At 37.0% G+C, this 19,683-nt stretch overlaps 1 protein-coding gene across 1 annotated transcript in view; it reads left to right on the forward strand.

Annotated features, from left to right (window-relative positions):
• IL1RAPL2 (interleukin 1 receptor accessory protein like 2) overlaps positions 1-19,683 on the forward strand; it is a 1,393,053-nt gene that overhangs the window by 1,265,564 nt on the left and 107,806 nt on the right. The gene's annotated exons all lie outside the window — the stretch shown is intronic.

Consider the following 19,683-nt stretch of genomic DNA (forward strand, 5'->3'; position numbering starts at 1 on the left):
GATATTGTAAGCGTCTACCTTAATCATAGCTATACTATCTTGGACTTGAGAGGTATGTCTTAGTTTGCTTCTAGCTTCCAGTAGGGTTCAGAATGTACTAGTAGTGTATTAAGTAACTTAAATCAACATCATCATCATCATTCTAATGGCCTTGTACAGTGGGCATCTACTGTGTTTGGGAGCATCAAGTAAGGAAATAGACTTTCTAGACTCTACTGAAACACATGTCAATCCAATTAATAAGATTATTATAATGTGCTTGGCCAAGCAAACCTTAGAATATAATACTATTATCCTATGTGAACTATTAAAATGAGTTAATAATATAATGCTCACTGTTCTCCTAGAAAGCTACATTGACTAAGAAGTCAGAATAAAGAATCCATTCAGGATAAAGAAAATGTGTTAATAATGAAAATATGCAACGGAATGCTATTCAGCCACAAAAAGTAGAAAATGCTGCCATTTGCAACAACATTGATGAACCTGGAGGGGCATTGTGAGAAGTAAAATAAGCCAGGAAGAGAAAGACAAATACTATATGATGTCACCTATATGTGAAAACTAAAAATGTTTTTGAAAGCTGATTTCATAGAAACAGAGAATAGAATGGTGGTGGTCAGGAGGCTGCAGGAGAAGGAAATAGAAAGATATAGGTCAAAGTTCATAAAATGACAATTCTAAGATGAATAAATTCTGAGGATCTAATGTAAAGCATATAATATACAGTTAACAATATGGTATTGTAGACTTGCAATTTGCTGTCTGTAGATCTTACGACTTCTCACCAAATAAAAGAAAAAAGTGTTAATTATGTGAAATGATAGATGTGTTAAATATTTTGATCTTGGTAATCATTTCACAGTATATATATATATATATATATATATATATATATATATATATATATCAAATCATTATTTTGTACACTCAAAATGTATACAATTATATTTTTCAATTATTCCTCAATAAAGCTGGAGTATAAAAAGGAATGCAGAATATCATGCCTATCCTAAATCTACTGAATCAGAATCTGCATTTAACAAAATCCCCAGGTGAATTATATTAAAATCTGAGAAGCAATACATATGAAACTGTTAACCATGGGCTTTAAAAAAAACAGGATTAGGGTTAGTGTTCGAATTCTGAACTTTTTGCCAGGTTCATATGTAATATCTGAATATTTGCAATGAATATTTTTAATATAATACTTCTGAAATTAGAATCATTGTATTTTTATTTTAAAAATGAAAAAAAATCATTCAAGCTCTTGGTTATTTACATGATCTTGAGTCTAGTTTCCTAAGTGTCCCTAATGTACTGGTGAGAAGTTGCTACTCCAGATGTTAGTGTTGGTGGCAGTAGCAACTTGTTGACAATGATATTATCTTTTTTCAGCATGTAGATCAAAACTCTTCCAATGATACTTACAGAACTCACATGCTTCTGAGTGGGAATGCTATCTGGGAAGCCTCTGTTATCTCGACATCTCTCTATAAGGTGATTCCACACCTTAAGCAGAACTCTTAGAAGTTGCAGTTTTAAAATCGCAGATTTTGAGTCATCATGTTTTCCATTCTCTGGCTGACACTGAGCTTTGTGATGTATGATTTGAGCTCTGTGTAACGGATACCTTATTTGATGTGTGACTAATGTGAGTTTTATCAACTGAGTGCCAAGGGAAGATACCCAGAATAAATTGAAGTTGGGGCCATAGTTGAGCTTTTAAAAAATATCCACAAATTCTTTGAAATTCCTTCCTTCAAGAAATACAGCCTAATTCTCCTCCCTTGGAGTATGGACAGGCTTTAATGACTCTCTTCTAACAATTAGAATAAAGCAGAAGCAGCAGCATGTCACCTTGGAGGCCAGATCACAAAGGCACTGTGCTTCCTTCTTAGTCTCTCTTAGACTAACTCTGGAGGAAGTTAGCTACCATGGTGTGAGAACACTCAAGCAGCCTCTGAAGAAGCATACCATGGTGATGAACTGCTATTAGCAGACCTCCTGCTAATAGCCATGTGAGTGAGCAATCTCAAGTGGATCCTGAAACCTCAGTCAAGATTTCTAATGACTTTTTTTTTCTTCAAATTTATTTATTTGTTTTTTAATTAGTTTCAGGTGCACAAGACAAAGCAAAACTTAGACGTTTATCATTTATATCCCTCACACTGTGTGAACCCCCCTACCCCATCCACTATCCCTCTGTATGTTCCCCAAATTAATTTTCAAACCCCCATGACCATCTTGTGGTTACCGACTATTTTTCAAACCCTCTCACCTTCCCCTTATCCCCACCCCCCCGCCCCTCTAGCAACCCTCTGTTTTTCGAATGACTTCTTAACTGCAACCTTTTAAGAGATGCTATTTTGTGCAACCACCCAACCAAGCCACTCCCAAATTCCTGAACAACAAAAACTGCAAAATAATAATATTGTTTATTATTTTAAGCCACTGAGTTTTAGAGTAATTTTGTACATAGAAATATACAATTAATAAGGCTTTAATAGGTTTAAACAATTAGGCTATCACATCTTTCCAAAAAAGCTAAGAGTCTTTTCTATAGGATACTTACCTGTACCTGGTAGATGATAATTCAAGCCATCAAGCAGACTGGATTTTCATACTTTGACCTTTGTCCTGAATAATTATAATCCAAGGAGCTAAGTCTTAAATAAAAGGAAATTTTGTGTTTTGTGTGTGTGTGTGTGTGTGTGTGTGTGTGTGTAAAATTTTAACGACCTTAACAGAGCAGTATGATGTACTATTTTTCCTCCTATCATTTGGGAATATGAAGCCAAACTAGAAGAGCAAACCTTTTATATTTTTATGGATGTATTTCTGAAATACTTGACTTTATAAAAATTAAATCTACCATAATACTGTTTAACATTATTTGTTTTTATGAAAGAACAAATAACAAGATGTTTTCTTTCATTTTGACAGATTAGAAGAGATTAATTCCACTGTAAACTGTTTGCTGTTTGCTGAGTTACTGAAATAGAATATTAATTCACTAGCTGAGTATATGTTTATTGAACTGAATTCATTTTTATAATCTCCTTTGTGTAGTTTTCTCAAAAGTGGTTTTTTTTTTGCTTCTTTGAGCAAAGATGGAGTACAAAATGTAGAATTATTTACTAATTTGCCCCAATTTATAAGCTAAAACAATAAAAACCATTGAGTTTTGTCATCTATTTCGAATAGCTTTAAAATTATCTAATATTACTTTAATAACAAGCTACAGCTCAGTTAGTTGCATTCTTTGTGATTTTTAGAATGTTTTCAACATTAATATCCAAATAAAAACAAAAAGTATTTATTTTTGTGAATTGTATATTTTCCAAAAAGCGAAACAAAACAACAACAACAAAAAACCTTAGGATAAAAAAATGGGTCCTTAACCTTATACAAAAAAGCCCAAAAAGATTTCCCCTGTTGGTAATCTCTTATTCGGTTCTCTTCTGTGTTCCATTGTTCAAGTTTTTTCAGTCATTCTGGACATGTCCTCATTATCCCTGATGGACAGAAAATGAACAAACATTGTATATCAGTTATGTGTAGAAATGCCTGGCTTGTCCTTTCCAAACACCAACCTTGGTTCCCATAGCCAAATACTTCATACTTCATTTCTTGAAAGACAAAGCCAAGGGACACATTGTCATTTTTTCTGCTTTCTTTTCTCTTCCCCCCAAAAACAATTGTTCTAATTAAGCTTTCTAATTTGAGATAATTGTACATTCACATGTAGGTATAAGAAATAGTACAGAGATCCCATGTACTGTTTATTCAGTTTCCCCCAATGGTAACTTCTTATAAAACTATAGTGCAATATCACAACCAGAATACTGACATTGATACAGTCACGGCATAGAATAGTTCTATCCCCTCAAAGATACTTCATATTGTCCTTTTATAGGAACACCCTCTTCCTTCCAAGTCCCATCCCCTTTTGACTCCTGGCAACCACTACACTGCTCTCCACAATTATGTCATTTTGAGAATGTTACATGAATGGAATCATATAGTAATAAACAGGGATTAGTTATTTTCATTCAACATAATCCCCTGGAGTTCATCCATGTTGTACGTTAATCAATAGTTTTGTTCTTTTTTTATTATTATTGTTGTTGCATTACTACAGATTCCAAAGTTTGTTTAACGATCGAAGGACATCTACATTGTCTCTAGTTTTTTACTATTGTGAATAAAGCTGATATAAACATTCATGTACAGGTTTTTGTGTATGCATAGGAAAGTAAGTCTTCATGTATTTAGGATAAATGCCTAGGGATACAATTGCTGGGTTGTATGGTATGTGCATGTTTAATTTTTACATAAACTTTCAACTGTTGCAGAGTGGCTGTACCATTTTACATTCCCACCAGCAATGTATAAATGATCAAGATTCTCCATATTGCTTACCAGCATTTGGCATATTCATTATTTTTTTTTAAATCATTTTGATAAGTCTGTAGTGATATCCCATTGTGGTTTTAATTTGCATTTCCCTAATGTATAGTGATGTTAAACCTGTTTTCATGTGCCACTGGTGATCTGTACATCCTCTTCAGTGAAATGTCTCTTCATATCTTTTGCCTAGTTTCTTCTAATTTATTGATTTTCTTACTGTACAATTTCGAGACAATATTTCAATTTCACCTGAAGTCTATGTAACTTTACTAACAATCGTCACCCCAATAAACTTTAATTTAAAAAAAATAGATGATATTATAGATATTATTTTTTCATTTGACTTGATACTATTTCTTTGTCAGATATGTGGTTTGCACATATTTCTCCTACTCTTGCCTTTTTATTCTTTTAATGGTATTTCAGAGAGCAAAGCATTTAATTTTGATGAAGTCCAGTTTATCCATTTTTTTTTTTCAGTTTATGAATTATGCTTTTGGTGTCAAGTCTAAGAACTCCCTGGCCCAGATTCCAAAGGCTTACCCCAATGCTTTTGTTTTTTTCAGAAAGTTTTATAGTCTTACCCTTTACATTTAAGTCCTTTATCCATTTTGAGTTAATTTTATTATATAATTTTGAGACTTATTTCAAGGTTCATTATTTTTGCTTAAGAATTTCTCAGTATTCCAGTACCATTTGTTTAAAAGGCTATGTTTCCTCCATTGACTTGCTTTTACATTTTTGTAAAAAATCAGTTGAGCATATTTGTGTGGGCCTATTTCTGGGTTTTCTGTTCCCCTGACCTACGGGTCTATCTCTTCACCAGTACCAAACAGTCTTGATGATTGAAGCTATGTAATTAATCTTGAAATCACATAGACTAATCCCTTCCTTTTTCAATATTGTTTTAGCTATTCTAGGGTCTTTGCATTTCCATATAAATTTGTCTATACATACAAAAAGTCTTGCTAGAATTTGATATGAATGAATTAGACATTTATATTGATTTGTGGAGAGCTGACATCTTTACTCTGTTGAATCTTCCAATCCATTAACACTGTGTGTCTCTCTTTTACTTAGACCCTCTTTTTAGACTAGTCTGCTCATCATTCTTAGTTCTTAGCACTTTAATTTTGTACATGTTTTGTTAGATTAACACCTGACCATTTAATACTTTAATGATTATAAACAATATTGTATTTTCCTACTTTATTTATTTTTAATTCTGTTAACCATGGATTCATAATAGTTTATAGAAATATAATTTACTATTTTTAAATGTTTTCTTTATTTTTCAATTGCAGTTAACATGCAATATTATATTAGTTTCAGGGGTACAATACAGTGATTACACGTTTATATAACTTATAAGGTGATCACCCTGATAAATCTAGCACCCATATGACACCATACATAGTTATTACAATATTACTAACTATATTCCTTATGCGATAGTTTACAACCCATGACTATTTTGTCAGTACCAATTTGTACTTCTTAATCCCTTCAACTTTTTCACCCATCCCCCAAGCCGCCTCCCCATCTGGCAACCCTTGAAATGTTCTCTGTATCTAGGGTATAAGTTTGTTTCTCTTTTGTTTGTTCATTTATTTTGTTCTTCAGATATCACATGGTTGCCTCCACTTCATTTAGTTCTATTTCTAGAGATTTCTCCTGTTTTTTGTTTGGAACATATTTATCTGTTTCCCCATTCTGGCTGCCTCTCTGTGTTTGCTCCTATGTATTAGGTAGATCTCCTATGCCTCTCAGTCTTTGCCTTATGTAGTATGTGTCTTGTGTGGTCCAGTGGCGCAGTTTCTCTGATCACGTGTGTGTGTGTGTGTTCCAGGAGTGTCCCTTGAATGTATTGTGTATATTCTCCTGTTCTATTTGAGCCTTAATTGCTTTTGGCATGTCACTGGGTGGGATTGCCTCCCAGGCTGACTGACTGTAAGAATTGGCTATGCCCACGGTGTATGAGCTGCTGTGTGGGGGCTGACCCCTCAGAGGGGGATTCACACCCACAGGCTCTTGTATCATTTGATACCACCCTTTGGGTGCTGGACCTGGAGGCTTGTTGGGCTGGCTTCACAATGAATTGAGGCTGGCTGCCACCAGTATTGGGCCAGGGGCAGCTTAGCAAAAGGTCCAGGACTCCCTAGTCCTATTGCCACCTGCCAGCTGCCTATAAGCCTCAGCTGTTGAAAGAGACTCCTTAGGTGCATGTGCTGGGCTAGTTGACCCAGAGTTGAGAGTGCCTTTGGAGATGCAGCCCTAGCTGGGAAGGAAGGTGTAAGGTCCCAGGGAGACATGAGGCATGGCCAGTGGTTTTTACAAAGTTAATGCAGGTTCAGGTTGTGTGCCAGTGCACATCTTGTGACCACTGCACAAATCACCCTGAGAATACCACAGCTTGACTCAGGCTCGCAAATCCCCAAGAGCTTCCTACAAGAGAGGCTGTGGTACAGGTTTTAGGTCACTTCCCACCACCAATAGCCCCACAGGCAGCCCCAGGCCATCTGCTGCTGTGAAAGTCTTCCATGGCTTGTGGGGCAGGACCAGCCAGCCACCCAGATGCCGAGAGTGCCCCTGGCAATGCAGCTGTAGGTGGGCAGGGTGGGGTTCCAGGGCAGTTTCAGTCTTGCATCAGTGCCAGGCCCATGACCACTTCACAAAACTGTCCTGAGAGCACCATGGCCAACTACCACTCACCCCAGGTCCACAGAGCCCCAAGAGTTGCCCAGAAGAGGCAGCTGCACAGGGTCTGGATCACTGACCACCACCAACAGTTCTTGGGCCCCTGAGGATCTGCAGCTGTAAAAGGCTTCTGCAGCTTGAGTTGGCACGGCCAGCTGTTCAGCAGCCAAGAGTGCCCTGGGCAATTCAGCATCAGCCTTGTGGGGCAGGGACCCAGGGTGTCACCAAGATGGTGCACATGCATGGATTTCACCAGACCAATGTGGTCTCAGATTTGGCCCTTTGGAGGAGGGTTCAACTTAGAAAAGATGCACCATCCTGTAGGCTACATGTGAGTCATGCTCCACACAGGGACAATGGCTCCTATCCCTCCAGGCCTTGCTCTGAGTCTACACAACTCAGTTTGCCCCGTATTTCTCTGGTGCCTCTCAAGTTGCTGCCCCTCCCCCAGAGACCAGGTGAGTGATTATAAGAGAGCGAGTCTGTGTGTGGGCTCTTTAAAAGGTTGTCTGGGTTTCCAGCCGCCTTGCATGTCACCAGGATGGCCAGGCAGAGTCCTCACTGATTTTCACTGCCAAACATCATGGGAACCCCTCTTTCCAGCACAGGACCCCTGGGCTGGGCAACCCAGTGTGGGGCTGGAACCTCCCTCCCTCTTCCAAGGGGACCTCTGCCACCGAGGTGTTCCTCCTGGTGTTCAACCACTATCTGTGGGTTTGGGGTCAGCCCGTTTCACATCTCTGCCCTTCCTACCAGTCTCAGTGTGGCCTCTTTTTTATATCCTTGCTTATAGGGGTTCTGTTCAGCTGGTCCTTAGATTATCCTTGAGGTTGATTTTTCTCTAATTAATTTGTAATTTTGGTGTGATCCTGGGATGCAGTTAGACATAGCATTTACCTAATCTTCCATTGTGGACTTTCAGCTCTGGAATCATAAGTTTTAGAAGGATTTTTGTTTTTATAGATTCTTTCAGATTTTTGACGTTGACATGCCATCTGCAAACACAGACAGTTATTTCTTTCTTTCAAATCTGCATGCATTTTATTTCCTTTTCTAGCCTTATTGCACTGGCTAGACTTTCCAGCAACATGTTGAATAAGAGTAGTTTTTTTAACCTATAGGTAAGGTGTCATTTTGTTCTGTGTGCTTTCAAAATTTTTTCTTAGTGTTTGGTTTTCAGAAGTTTAACTATAATGTGTCTTGGTATGGATTCCTTTTTTGTTTTTTTGTTTATCCTGTTTGAGGTTCACTCAACTTGTAGAATGTATAGGTTTGTGTTATATGATACATGTGGGACATTTTCCGCTATTATTTATTTGAGTACTTTTCAGCTCCACCATAGTTTTCTTCTCCTGGAAATCCAATCACATGAATGTTAGATATTTTTTATAGTCACGTGGGTCCCAGAGGCTCTGTTTACTTTTTTCCCAGTCTGTTTTCTCTGTGTTGTTCAGAATTAGTTACTCTATTGTTCTAGTTCTATTTCACTGACTCTTTCCTCTGTCCCCTCCATTATGCTGTTGAGGCCAATCACTGGGCTTTTTGTTGTTTTTGTTATTGTATTTTTTTAATTCTAAAATTTCCTTTTGTTTCTTCTTTATATCTTCTGATTCTTTGCTGACACTATTCTTTGCTGAAGTTTCCCTTATTATCATTTCATTCAAATGTGTTCATAATAGTTTGTTAAAACATTTTCTATGTTTAAATTGTTGTCTGATAATTCTACCATCTCTGTCATCTTAGTGTCAATGTCTATTGGTTATCTTTTTTTCATTTAGTTCAAATTTCCCACGTTTATTCTACAACTAGTAGTTTTTAACTTAAATCTGGACATTTTTTTCATTATGTTCTTATTTAAGCCTTCTATTTTAGTCGGCTTTTCCTGATGTTGCTCAATCACAGGGAAGAGACAAGGGTCATGTCATTATTGCCTGGTTAAGGTAGAAGTCTAAGTTCACTGCTCAGCTTCCATTAACACCCAAAGTGAGGCTCTCCTTACTACTGCTATATGGGAGAGAGTTCCAAGTTCTCCCATTGTCTACATTGACACCATGGTGTGAGTGGCTTCATTATCACTTGATAATGGTGAATGGTATCCTCTGACAGCAACCCAGTGAAAAGGTAGAGGAGTGCCTCATTACAGCTGAGTGGAGTAGAAGTCCAGACTCTCCACATGATCTCCACCAACACCACAGGGGGTGGGTGGCCCTTGTTAATACCTGGTGTGGATGAAAGTCTTAGCTTCCTATTTAACTGTCTCTGACACAACCCCAGTGGGAGTATTAGGGCACTAGTTGCAGCCTCCTGAGAGTTTATGTTTAGGCTTCTCCCCATTCAGCATTTGTCAGCAAGGCAGGGAGTGGTGCCATAGTGTTTTTTTGTTTTCTTTTGTTTTGTTTTTTTCCTGTCATTTTAGCTAGAGTAGGACAACTACAAGTTTTCTATCTTGCTAAACTGCCACTTTCCTGGTCGTTTAGCTGGAGAGAGCAAATCTTTGTTGGACTTTGTCTGTGCCTGTTGACGTTTTCAGGTCTAGATTGCTGGCTTGTTCAGCAACAAGTCTGGCATACGTGAGAGACAAAGAAAACCCAGAGAACTCACCACCATGTCATTTCTTGATTCCTGAGGTCCCTTGCTTATCTGTCTTCTTCTCTATGCCTTTAAGAGTCACTGTGTGAAAGACATACATGATAAATTTTGAACTATTACATTGTTTTGTGCACCTGAAACAAACAAACAAACAAACAAACAAATAAATAAATGAAATTGTATCAGCAGAAAAACAATATTTAGAATAAAGGGAATGATATTTTTTTTTAAAAAAAGAGTCTTTTTATGTTTTATTACACATAATACCCAAAGCTTAATTGAACTTAGCAGGAGGGATAGGGGAAAGTACATCTACTCCACCTTCTCAGAAACAGAAGTGTTCTAAAGTATTTTTCTTAAAATGTGTCTATCTGGGTACCTCTCCCACTGGTAAAAAGTAATGGGCCTTTCAAGATCACTGAAACATCACAAGTCAGACTAGAGCTCCTTCACGGTAACCTTCATCATCTTATGGTAGATTGATATAGATTGTTGGTGGTGATAAATATTCTCTCAGGCACAATTTCTCTTTTATTGGTCAGTTGGAAGGCAGGAGAGCATTTTGGAATCTCCATAGGTTGTTAGTGTTCATTATGAAGAGACCACCAAAAAAAATCTGTCTTTCCCTTGATATTAGGCTCACTAGAATCTACTTCTGCTCAGAGTCTAGCTAGCAAGATAGGGACAATGAAAACAACCTAGGAAAAAGGTATTCCCTTGTACCCAATAACGCCCCCTTTGGCCAAAAAGAATTTCTGTCATTTGAACATCTACATCCCTGAAAGACCTGATAAAGATTACTACTACAAACCTTGAGAGATTTGTTTCACCATTAGACTCTGTTTGACTCCATATTGTAGGGACTGCCACCCAAGGCACAAGAGCTGTTAGATGAATGGCCTCCTCAGTAATTACATATCAACAACTGAATGTGTAACTACATGGCATCTTGTCAAAACTGGATAATTACACAGTATTTTTCATTTCCCTCAACTAGTGCTCTTATATCAGAAAAACAGCAAGTTACTAATTTATAATGCTTTAGTCGCTACATATTTATTTATCAAATAACCAGGTTCCACATAAAATTCTATACATAAATAATATTCGACAAGACCCACAATAATTTTATTATTTTCTGCTGGTTGCTATGTAAACCTCCTGTTTTTTTAAAGCTTGAAATGTCTCTTGGGGTTATTATTTTTGCTATTGTTATCAAAGGCTTTTATTAACAAGTACATTTTATTAAATATGTATTTACTCTGTAATTGACTAATGTAAATAGTTTTCAATACACTCTATCTACCACTTTTCAGTTCTGTGCAGTGAAGATTTTTTTTTAATTTATTGGGGTGACAATTGATAGTAAAATTACATAGATTTAAGGTGTACAATTCTGTATTACATCATCTATAAATCCCATTGTGTGTTCACCACCCAGAGACACTTCTCCTTCCATGACCATATATTTGACCCCCTTACCCTCATCTCCCACCCCCATTACCCTCTGGTAACTACTAAACTATTGTCTGTGTCTATGAGTTTTTGTTTCTCATTTGTTTCTCTTGTTCTTTTGTTGTTTTTGGTTTACATACCACATATCAGTGAAATCATATAGTTCTCTGCTTTTTCTGTCTGACTTATTTCGCTTAGCATTATACTCTCAAGATCCATCGATGTTGTCACAAATGTTCCTTTATAATCTTTTCTTACCTCCGGATAGTGTTCCATTGTGTATATATACCACAACTTCTTTATCCATTCATCTATCAAAGAACATTTTGGTTGTTTCCATGTCTTGGCCACCGTAAAAAAAGTTGATACGAAATTGGAGCATACATGTCTCTATGTATAAATGTTTTCAGATTTTTTGGTTAGATACCCAGGAGAGGAATTGCTGGGTCATATGGTAATTCTATTCATAATTTTTTGAGGAACCACCACACTGCCTTCCATAACGACTGCACCAGTCTGCATTCCCACCAACAGTGTATGACAGTTCATTTTTCTCCACAGTCTCTCCAACACTGGTTACTATTTGTCTTGTTGATGATTGCCATTCTGACATGGGTGAGGTGATATCTCATTGTGGTTTTGATTTGCATTTCTCTGATTATTAGTGATGTTGAGCATTTTTTCATATGTCTGTTTGCCATTTGTATGTCCTCTTTGGAGAAAAGTCTCTTCAGGTACTCTGCCCATTTTTCAATTGGGTTGTTTGTGTTTTTGTTGTTGAGTTTCATGAGTTCCTTGTATATTTTGGATATTAGCCCCTTATCAGAGGCACTGTTTGCAAAAATATTCTCCAATTCAGTTGGTTGCCTCTTTATTTTGTCGATGGTATCTTTTGCAGTGCAGAAGCTTTTAAGATTCATATAGTCCCATTTGTTTATTTTAGTTTTTACTTCCATTGCTGTTGGAGTCAAATTCATAAAACGATCTTTGAACCCAAGGTCCATGAGTTTAGTACCTATATTTACTGCTATGCAGTTTATTGTGTCAGGTTTTATGCTTAAGTCTTTGCTCCATTTTTAATTAATTTTGGTACATGGTGACAGAGAGCAGTCCAGTTTCATTCTTTTGCACATGGCTATCCAATTCTCCCACCACCATTTATTGAAGAAGCTGTCTTTCCTCCATTGTATGTTTTTAGCTTCTTTGTCAAAAATTGTCTGTCCATATTTATGTGGTTTTGTTTCTGGGTTCTCAATTCTATTCCACTGGTCTACGTTTCTGTTTTTCTGCCAATACCATGCTGTTTTGATTATTGTAGCCCTGTAGTACAAGCCAAAGTCAGGAAGTGTGATACCTCCATTATTGTTCTTTTTTCTTAAGATTGCTTTGGCTATACGGGGTCTTTTGTGGTTCCAAACAAATCTGATGATTTTTTGTTCTATTTCTTTAAAATGTGCCATTGGGATTTTGATGGGGTTGCATTGAATCTGTATATTGCTTTGGGTAATATGGCCATTTTAACTATGTTGATTCTTCGAATCCATGAGCATGGAATGTCTTTTCCATTTCTTTGTGTCTTCTTCAATTTCTTTAAAAAATGTCTTATAGTTTTCAGCATATAAGTATTTCACATCCTTGGTTAAGTTGATTCCTAGGTATTTTATACTTTTTGCTGCAATTGCAAAAGGAACTCTTTTTTGTATTTCTTTTTCTTAGATTTCATTGATAGTCTATAGGAAAGCAATGGACTTTTGTACGTTGAATTTGTAGCCAGCAACTTTACTGTATTCGTTGATTGTTTCTAATAGCTTTTTGGTGGAGTCTGTAGGGTTTTCTATATATAGCATCATGTCATCTGCAAAGAATGATAATTTAACTTCTTCATTCCCAATTTGGAGGCCTTTTATTTCTTTCTCTTGCCTGATTGCTCTGGCAAGGACTTCCAACACTATGTTGAAAAGCAGAGGTGATAGGGGACAGCCCTGTTGTGTTCCTGAATGTAGAGCAAAGGGCTTCAGTTTTTCACCATTAATTATGAGATTAGCAGAGGGCTTGTCATTATATGGCTTTATTATGTTAAGGTATTTTCCTTCTGTAACTATTTTATTAAGTGTTTTAATCATAAATGCTTGTTTTAATCATAAATGCTTAATTGTCAAGTGCTTTTTCTGCATCAATTGATATAATCATATGATTTTTGTCCTTTATTTTGTTTATGTGATGTATACATTGATGGATTTGCGGATGTTGAACCATCCTCGTGCCCCGGGATGAACCCCACATGGTTGTGATGAATAATCTTTTTAATGCATTGTTTTATTCGATTTGCTAGAATTTTATTTAGAATTTTTGCATCGGTATTCATCAGAGATATTGGTCTGCAGTTTTCTTTTTTTGTGCTGTCCTTACCAGGTTTTGGTATGAGGGCAATATTGGCCTCATAAAATGAGTTAGGGAGTACTGTCTCTTCTTCAATTTTTTGGAAGAGTTTGAGCAGGACTGGTATTAGATCCTCTTTGAAGGTTTGGTAGAATTCACTAGTGAAGCCATCTGGTCCTGGACTTTTGCTTTTGGGAAGGTTTTCGATGACTGATTCAATTTCGTTACTGGTGATCGGTCTGTTTAGATTTTCCAGTAGTTCATGGTTCAGCCTTGGAAGGCTATATGTTTCTAAGAACGTGTCCATTTCTTCTAGGTTATTGAATTTGGTGGCATATAGTCCTTCATAGTATTCTTGGATGATCCTTTGTATTTCTGTGGCATCCATGATAACTTCCACTTTTTCATTTCTGATTTTTTTAATTAATGTCTTCTCTCTTTTTACCTTAGTGAGTCTAGCTAAGGGTTTGTCAATTTAGTTAATCTTTTCAAAGAATCAGCTCTTTGTCATATTAATTTTTTCTATTGTCTTTTGTTCTCTATTTCATTTAGTTCTGCTCTGATTTTTCTTATTTCCTTTCTTCTGCTGACCTTGGGTTTCACTTTTTCTTCTTTTTCTAGTTCTTTAAGGTGTACCATGAGGTTATTTATTTGGGAGTTTTCTTGTTTCTTGAGATAGGCCTGTTGTGAGATAAATATCCCTCTTAAAACTGCTTTCGCTGCATCCCAAAAATTTTGGTAGGATGTATTTTCATTGTCATTTGTTTCTATGTATCTTTTGATCTCTCCTCTAATTTCTTCTTTGACCCAGTCATTCTTTAAAAGTATGTTGTTTAATCTCCATGTATTTGTGTTTTTTCCCACTTTCTTTTTGCAGTTGATATCCATTTTCAAAGCCTTGTGATCAGAGAATATGCTTGGTATGATTTCAATCTTCTTAAATTGGTTGAGACTGATTTTATGTCCCAATATATGGTCTATCATTGAGAATGTTCCGTGTACACTAGAAAAGAATGTATAGTCTGTTGTTTAGGATGAAGTGCTCTATAAATGTCAATCATGTCCATTTCATCTACTGTGTCATTTAGGGCTGCTATTTCGTTATTTATTTTCTGTTTGGATGATCTATCCATAGCTGTCAATGATGTATTTAAGTCCCCTAGTATAATTGTGTTTTGGTCAATTTCTCCCTTTAGTTCTGTTAGTAGTTGCTTGGTATATTTCGGTGCTCCCTGATTGGGGGCATAAATATTGATGACTGTTATGTCTTCTTGTTGTATAGTGTCCTTTACCTTTTGAAATGTCCGTCTTTATCTCTTGTTATCTTTTATGCCCTAAAGTCTGTTTCTTCTGACATAATTATGGCTACACATGATTTTCTATGGGTACCATTTGCTTGAGTGTCAATTTCCACCCTTTCACTTTGAGTCTATGCTTGTCCTTGTAGCTGAGATGGGTCTCTTGCAGATAGCATATGGTTGGGTTTAGGTTTTTTTTTTTTTTTTTCCAAATTTCTTTATTTGTTTTTTAATTAGTTTCAGGTGCACAAGACAAAGCAAAACTTAGACGTTTATCATTTATATCCCTCACACTGTGTTTTTGATCCAATCTGCTAGTCTGTGCTTTTTCATTGGTGAGTTCAGTCCATTTACATTTAGGGTGATTATTGATATGTGAGGATTTCCTGTCATTCTATCTTTAGTTTTCTGGTAAGGCTGTGTCTCCATTGTTTCTCTGCCTTTTTGTTGTTGTCTATTATTTCTGTGTGGTGGTAGTCTATGATGTTTCCCTCTGTTTCTTCTTTTATTACAGTATATATTTCAGTTCTGGATTTTTTTTTGAGTGGTTACTCTTAAGTTTATGTAAAAGAAAGTTTGATGTTTAGAGTATTCCATTTTCTTCAGCACACTTACTTTCTCCATTCCTGTATTCCGGTTCAGGCCTTTACTCTCCCCCTTTTTGAGTTTTGGTTGCCACAAATTGTCTTGTTGATGGTGGTTGAATAGCCTCCTTTAGTATTTCTTGTAGTACAGGTCATGTATTAGAAAATGTCCTCAGCTTCTGTATGTCTGGAAAGGTCTTTATTCCTCCTTCATATCTAAAGGATATCTTTGCTGGATATATTATTCTTGGCTCATGATTTCTCTCTTTCAATAATTTAAATATTTGGTTCCACTCCCTTCTGGCTTTTAGAGTTTCTGCTGAAAAACCTGATGATAATCTCATGGGCTTTCCTTTGTAAGTTACCGTCTTCTTTTCCCTGGCTGCCTTGAGGATTCTTTCTTTGTTGTTGATTTTAGACAGCTTCAATACAATGTGCCTTGGAGAAGGCCTGTTGGGATTGAGGTATTTAGGTGTTATGTTTGCTTCTGGGATTCGAGGGTCCAGTTCTGTCCACAAGTTTGGGATATTCTCATCGACAGTCTGTTTGAATATATTCTCTGTTCCCTTCTCTCTTTCTTCTCCTTCTGGTATGCCCATTGTTCTTATATTGCTCTTTCTGATGGAATCAGAAAGTTCTTGTAGAGTTCTTTCATTTCGTTTAAGTCTCAAGTCTCTTTCTTCTTCCATTTGTGTAATTTCCAGGTTTCTATCTTCGATGTCACTGATTCTTTCCTCCATCTGGTCAACTCTACTACCTTAGCTGGTTATTTCATTCTTAATTTCTTCTATTGAGTTCTGAATCTCCAAAAATTCTATTTGGTTCTTTTTTAAAATTTTAATATCTTTCATAAAATGCTCATGCTGTTCTTTGACTGTGTTTCTGAGTTCATTTAGCTGCCTATCTGTGTTTTCTTGGATCTCGTGTTTTTTCAGAACCGCAATCTTGAATTCTCTGTCATTTAAGTCACATATTTCTGTATCTCTAAGTGCCTTTTCTGGAGATTTTTCACTTTCTTTCTGAGCTATCTTGTTGCCTTGGTTATTCATGGCGATTACTGGTTTACTATTTGTCTTCCTAGACATCTACAGGAGTGGCTTATGCAACAGGTTGATAAGAAGAGGTCTTTCTTTTGTTTTCCAGTACTTGTTGATAGAATGTTTTATTTTCTCTCCGACTGAAGCCTTTTTTTTTTCTCTCTCACACAGTAGTGCTATGTTTTCTCTGCACTATTCCAGCTTCTCACACTATGGAGGTATCCCCTGGGGGACAGGCTTCTCCTCTGTTAATAGTTCGCCTGGGTCACAGGGCGCAGTGTCCATGTGGGTATGGAGAGAACTTTTGAAGCTCCGAAGCGCTTCCTGCACCAGATTCAGACCCCGTATGTTTCAGCAGTTCTGTTTACTCCTGCAGGGATCCGCCCAGATAGGTGGGGCCAGGGGCGGGGTGAGTTGTGAGAGGTGGCCCAGAGCAATGGTGGTGACCAACACCAGAGCCGGTCCTGCTTCCACAGCTCCCTCCCCTTTGCTGAAACTGGTTGTGCTGGGAATCTGGGACAGTTCTCAGAATAGCAAATATTGTGTTCTTTTGATCTGACACTGCTACTCTTCCGCTTTCTGCACTGGACAGGTGGTGGCGGGGAGAGCTCTGGGAGGGTAGGGAGGGGGCGGCTAGTCTTAGTGCCTAAGGCTTCCGTTGTCTGCTTGGTAGTGAGGGCTTAAACTGCCGTTTTCAGACTTCTTCCCTTAGTCTTTTCTCTGAGGTCTCTGCGTGAGTGTTGGGTTCACCCGTGTTATGTGCTGCCCCCTCAGCCCTGTGGGTCATAAGCCGAGCTCTAGCAGTCCGAGTTCTTCCCTCTCCCACAGCTGTGGTAGTTTTGGGATGCAGCGAGGTTGCGGCACTGAGCTAGGTTTGTGTTCTGCGCCCATGCAGCTCCGTCTCCGATCTTCTCCCTTCCCTCCTCCCCCGCTCATGCGATTCGCCCACCTTTAGTTGAATTCAATAGTGGGCCTCTTTGTCTTGCCTGTCTGCTGTGCAGGGAGCCCTTTGTGGAGTTATTGTTGTTTGATTAGTTGTAAATTCCAGTGGAGCTTTACAGTGGCTCACCTCACACCACCGTTTTGATGACGTCTCTCAAGATTTTAAAGTTGATCATTTAGATTGCATTACAAGGGAAATTTGTCACTGAACACTGCCACATCAAATAAAATGTCATCGTTTCTAACACTTTCTGATAAATTACCTCTCTTTGTATTAAATATAAATATTGGGTCTCATGGGATATGTAAAAATTGCTTAACGATTTAGAGTAATTTTATTCACCAAGTATCTATATGTAAGGTACATTCCTAAAGTTGCAGTACTTCCCCTTTCTGTATTATTTAAGTTTGTGTAATTTTCTCCACTTCTTATGACCAGACTCTAAAACAAGAAGAGAAAAATATTTGAGCTAAATTGTAGATCTTATTAATACCATGTTTCCCCGAAAATGAGACCTAGCCAGACCATCAGCTCTAATGCGTCTTTTTGAGCAGAAATTAATATAAGACCTGGTCTTATTTTACTATAAGACTGGGTTTAATATACTCTACTCTACTCTACTCTACTCTACTCTACTCTACTCTACTATAACACCCAGTCTTATTTTACTTTAAGAACAAGTTAATATAATATAGTATAATAATACCCGGTCTTATTTTGCTATAATGTAAGACTGGGTCTAATATAATAAAATAAAATATAATACCGGGTCTTATATTAATTTTGGCTCCAAAAGACACATTAAAGCTGATTGTCCGGGTGGGTCTTATTTTCGGGGATACATGGTAGTCTGATTTTAAGAATGTCAGTAAACGGTTTTTTGTGTGTGTTTTTTTTTTCTTTTCAATATAGTCCTTACTTGAAATACAAACATTTCAATATCAGGCAGATCACATTATTAGCACACTAGGCCAACTATTCTCAATCTCAGCATTATTGACATTTAGGACCTGAAGATTCTTTGATGGGGGCGAGTGCTATCCTGTGCTATTTAGTAGCATACCCTCGCCTCTATCAGCTAGATTGTAGTGGTGCTCCCCATCAGTTGGGACAACTCAAAATGGATCCAGACATTACTAAATATTTCCTGGAGGACAAAATCACCCCCAGTACTATGGTACTACATATACTCTGTGAAAAGTTTAAATGGAAGTTAAAAAATAATTTTCTAATGGAGATTGCAGTATAGTCAAATTCTACTACCGTGTTTCCCCGAAAGTAAGACCTAGATGGACAATCAGCTCTAATGCGTCTTTTGGAGCAAAGATTAACATAAGACCCAGTATTATATTATATTATGTTATATTACATTCTATCATATTATATAGGACCTGGTATTATGTTATAGTATATATATTAAACTATATTATAATATATTATATTATACCCAGTCTTATAGCAAAATGAGACCGGGTCTTATATTAATTTTTGCTCCAAATGACGCATTAGAGCTGATTGTCTGGCTAGGTCTTATTTTCATGGAAACACGGTACATATCAAAGCCTATTAGAGAAGTGAAGTTATTTAAGGAAAAAAATCCTGAGAAGATAGCTGGTACTTCCTGCTCTTTAGTAGTGAAATACAAATTGGGAGTGTCTGTCATATCTGGAAGCTCTGATTCCTTACCTGATATCAAAATTATGGATCCATTATCTTCTGATTTGTGACCCAAACCAAGAGATGTCAATAAACATATAGGGAATAGAGGTGGACAATAGAAGGAAAGAAGATAAATGCAAGTATTACACTAGACACTTTAATCTGAAAGATTCAGCACTCTCTTGATGCATAGCCAATAAATGAGCAATAGATTTAGTGGAAGTAAGAGATAGTAACTGCACATTTTATAGGAATACCTACAGTTGGGCACTGCTCTTCAGGTTATGTAATCAACTACTATTGATTTCCTTGTCTTTTCCTATCTTTCCACAGTGACAAGAGTAAGATCAGAGCCTCCAACACACACACACACACACACACACACACACACACACACACACTCCTAGGAGATACCTAAATCTTATGAAACAGCAACAACTATCTTAAGTCTTCCTTTAACAAATTAGAAGGTAATGAAAGTTAATTTATTTTACATATGACTGAAAAAATAGAAAATAAGATAATTTTCTTTAAATAAGCAGAAACATTACTTTTAAAATATGCATACACAACTAGGAAAAGAGGGAATGGAGCATAAATGAAGAAGGTGAAATACGATTTCATTAGGG

This window comes from Rhinolophus sinicus, chromosome 18, assembly GCF_057876585.1.
Source record: "Rhinolophus sinicus isolate RSI-liver-muscle chromosome 18, RSI-T2T, whole genome shotgun sequence".
NCBI lineage: Eukaryota > Metazoa > Chordata > Mammalia > Chiroptera > Rhinolophidae > Rhinolophus > Rhinolophus sinicus.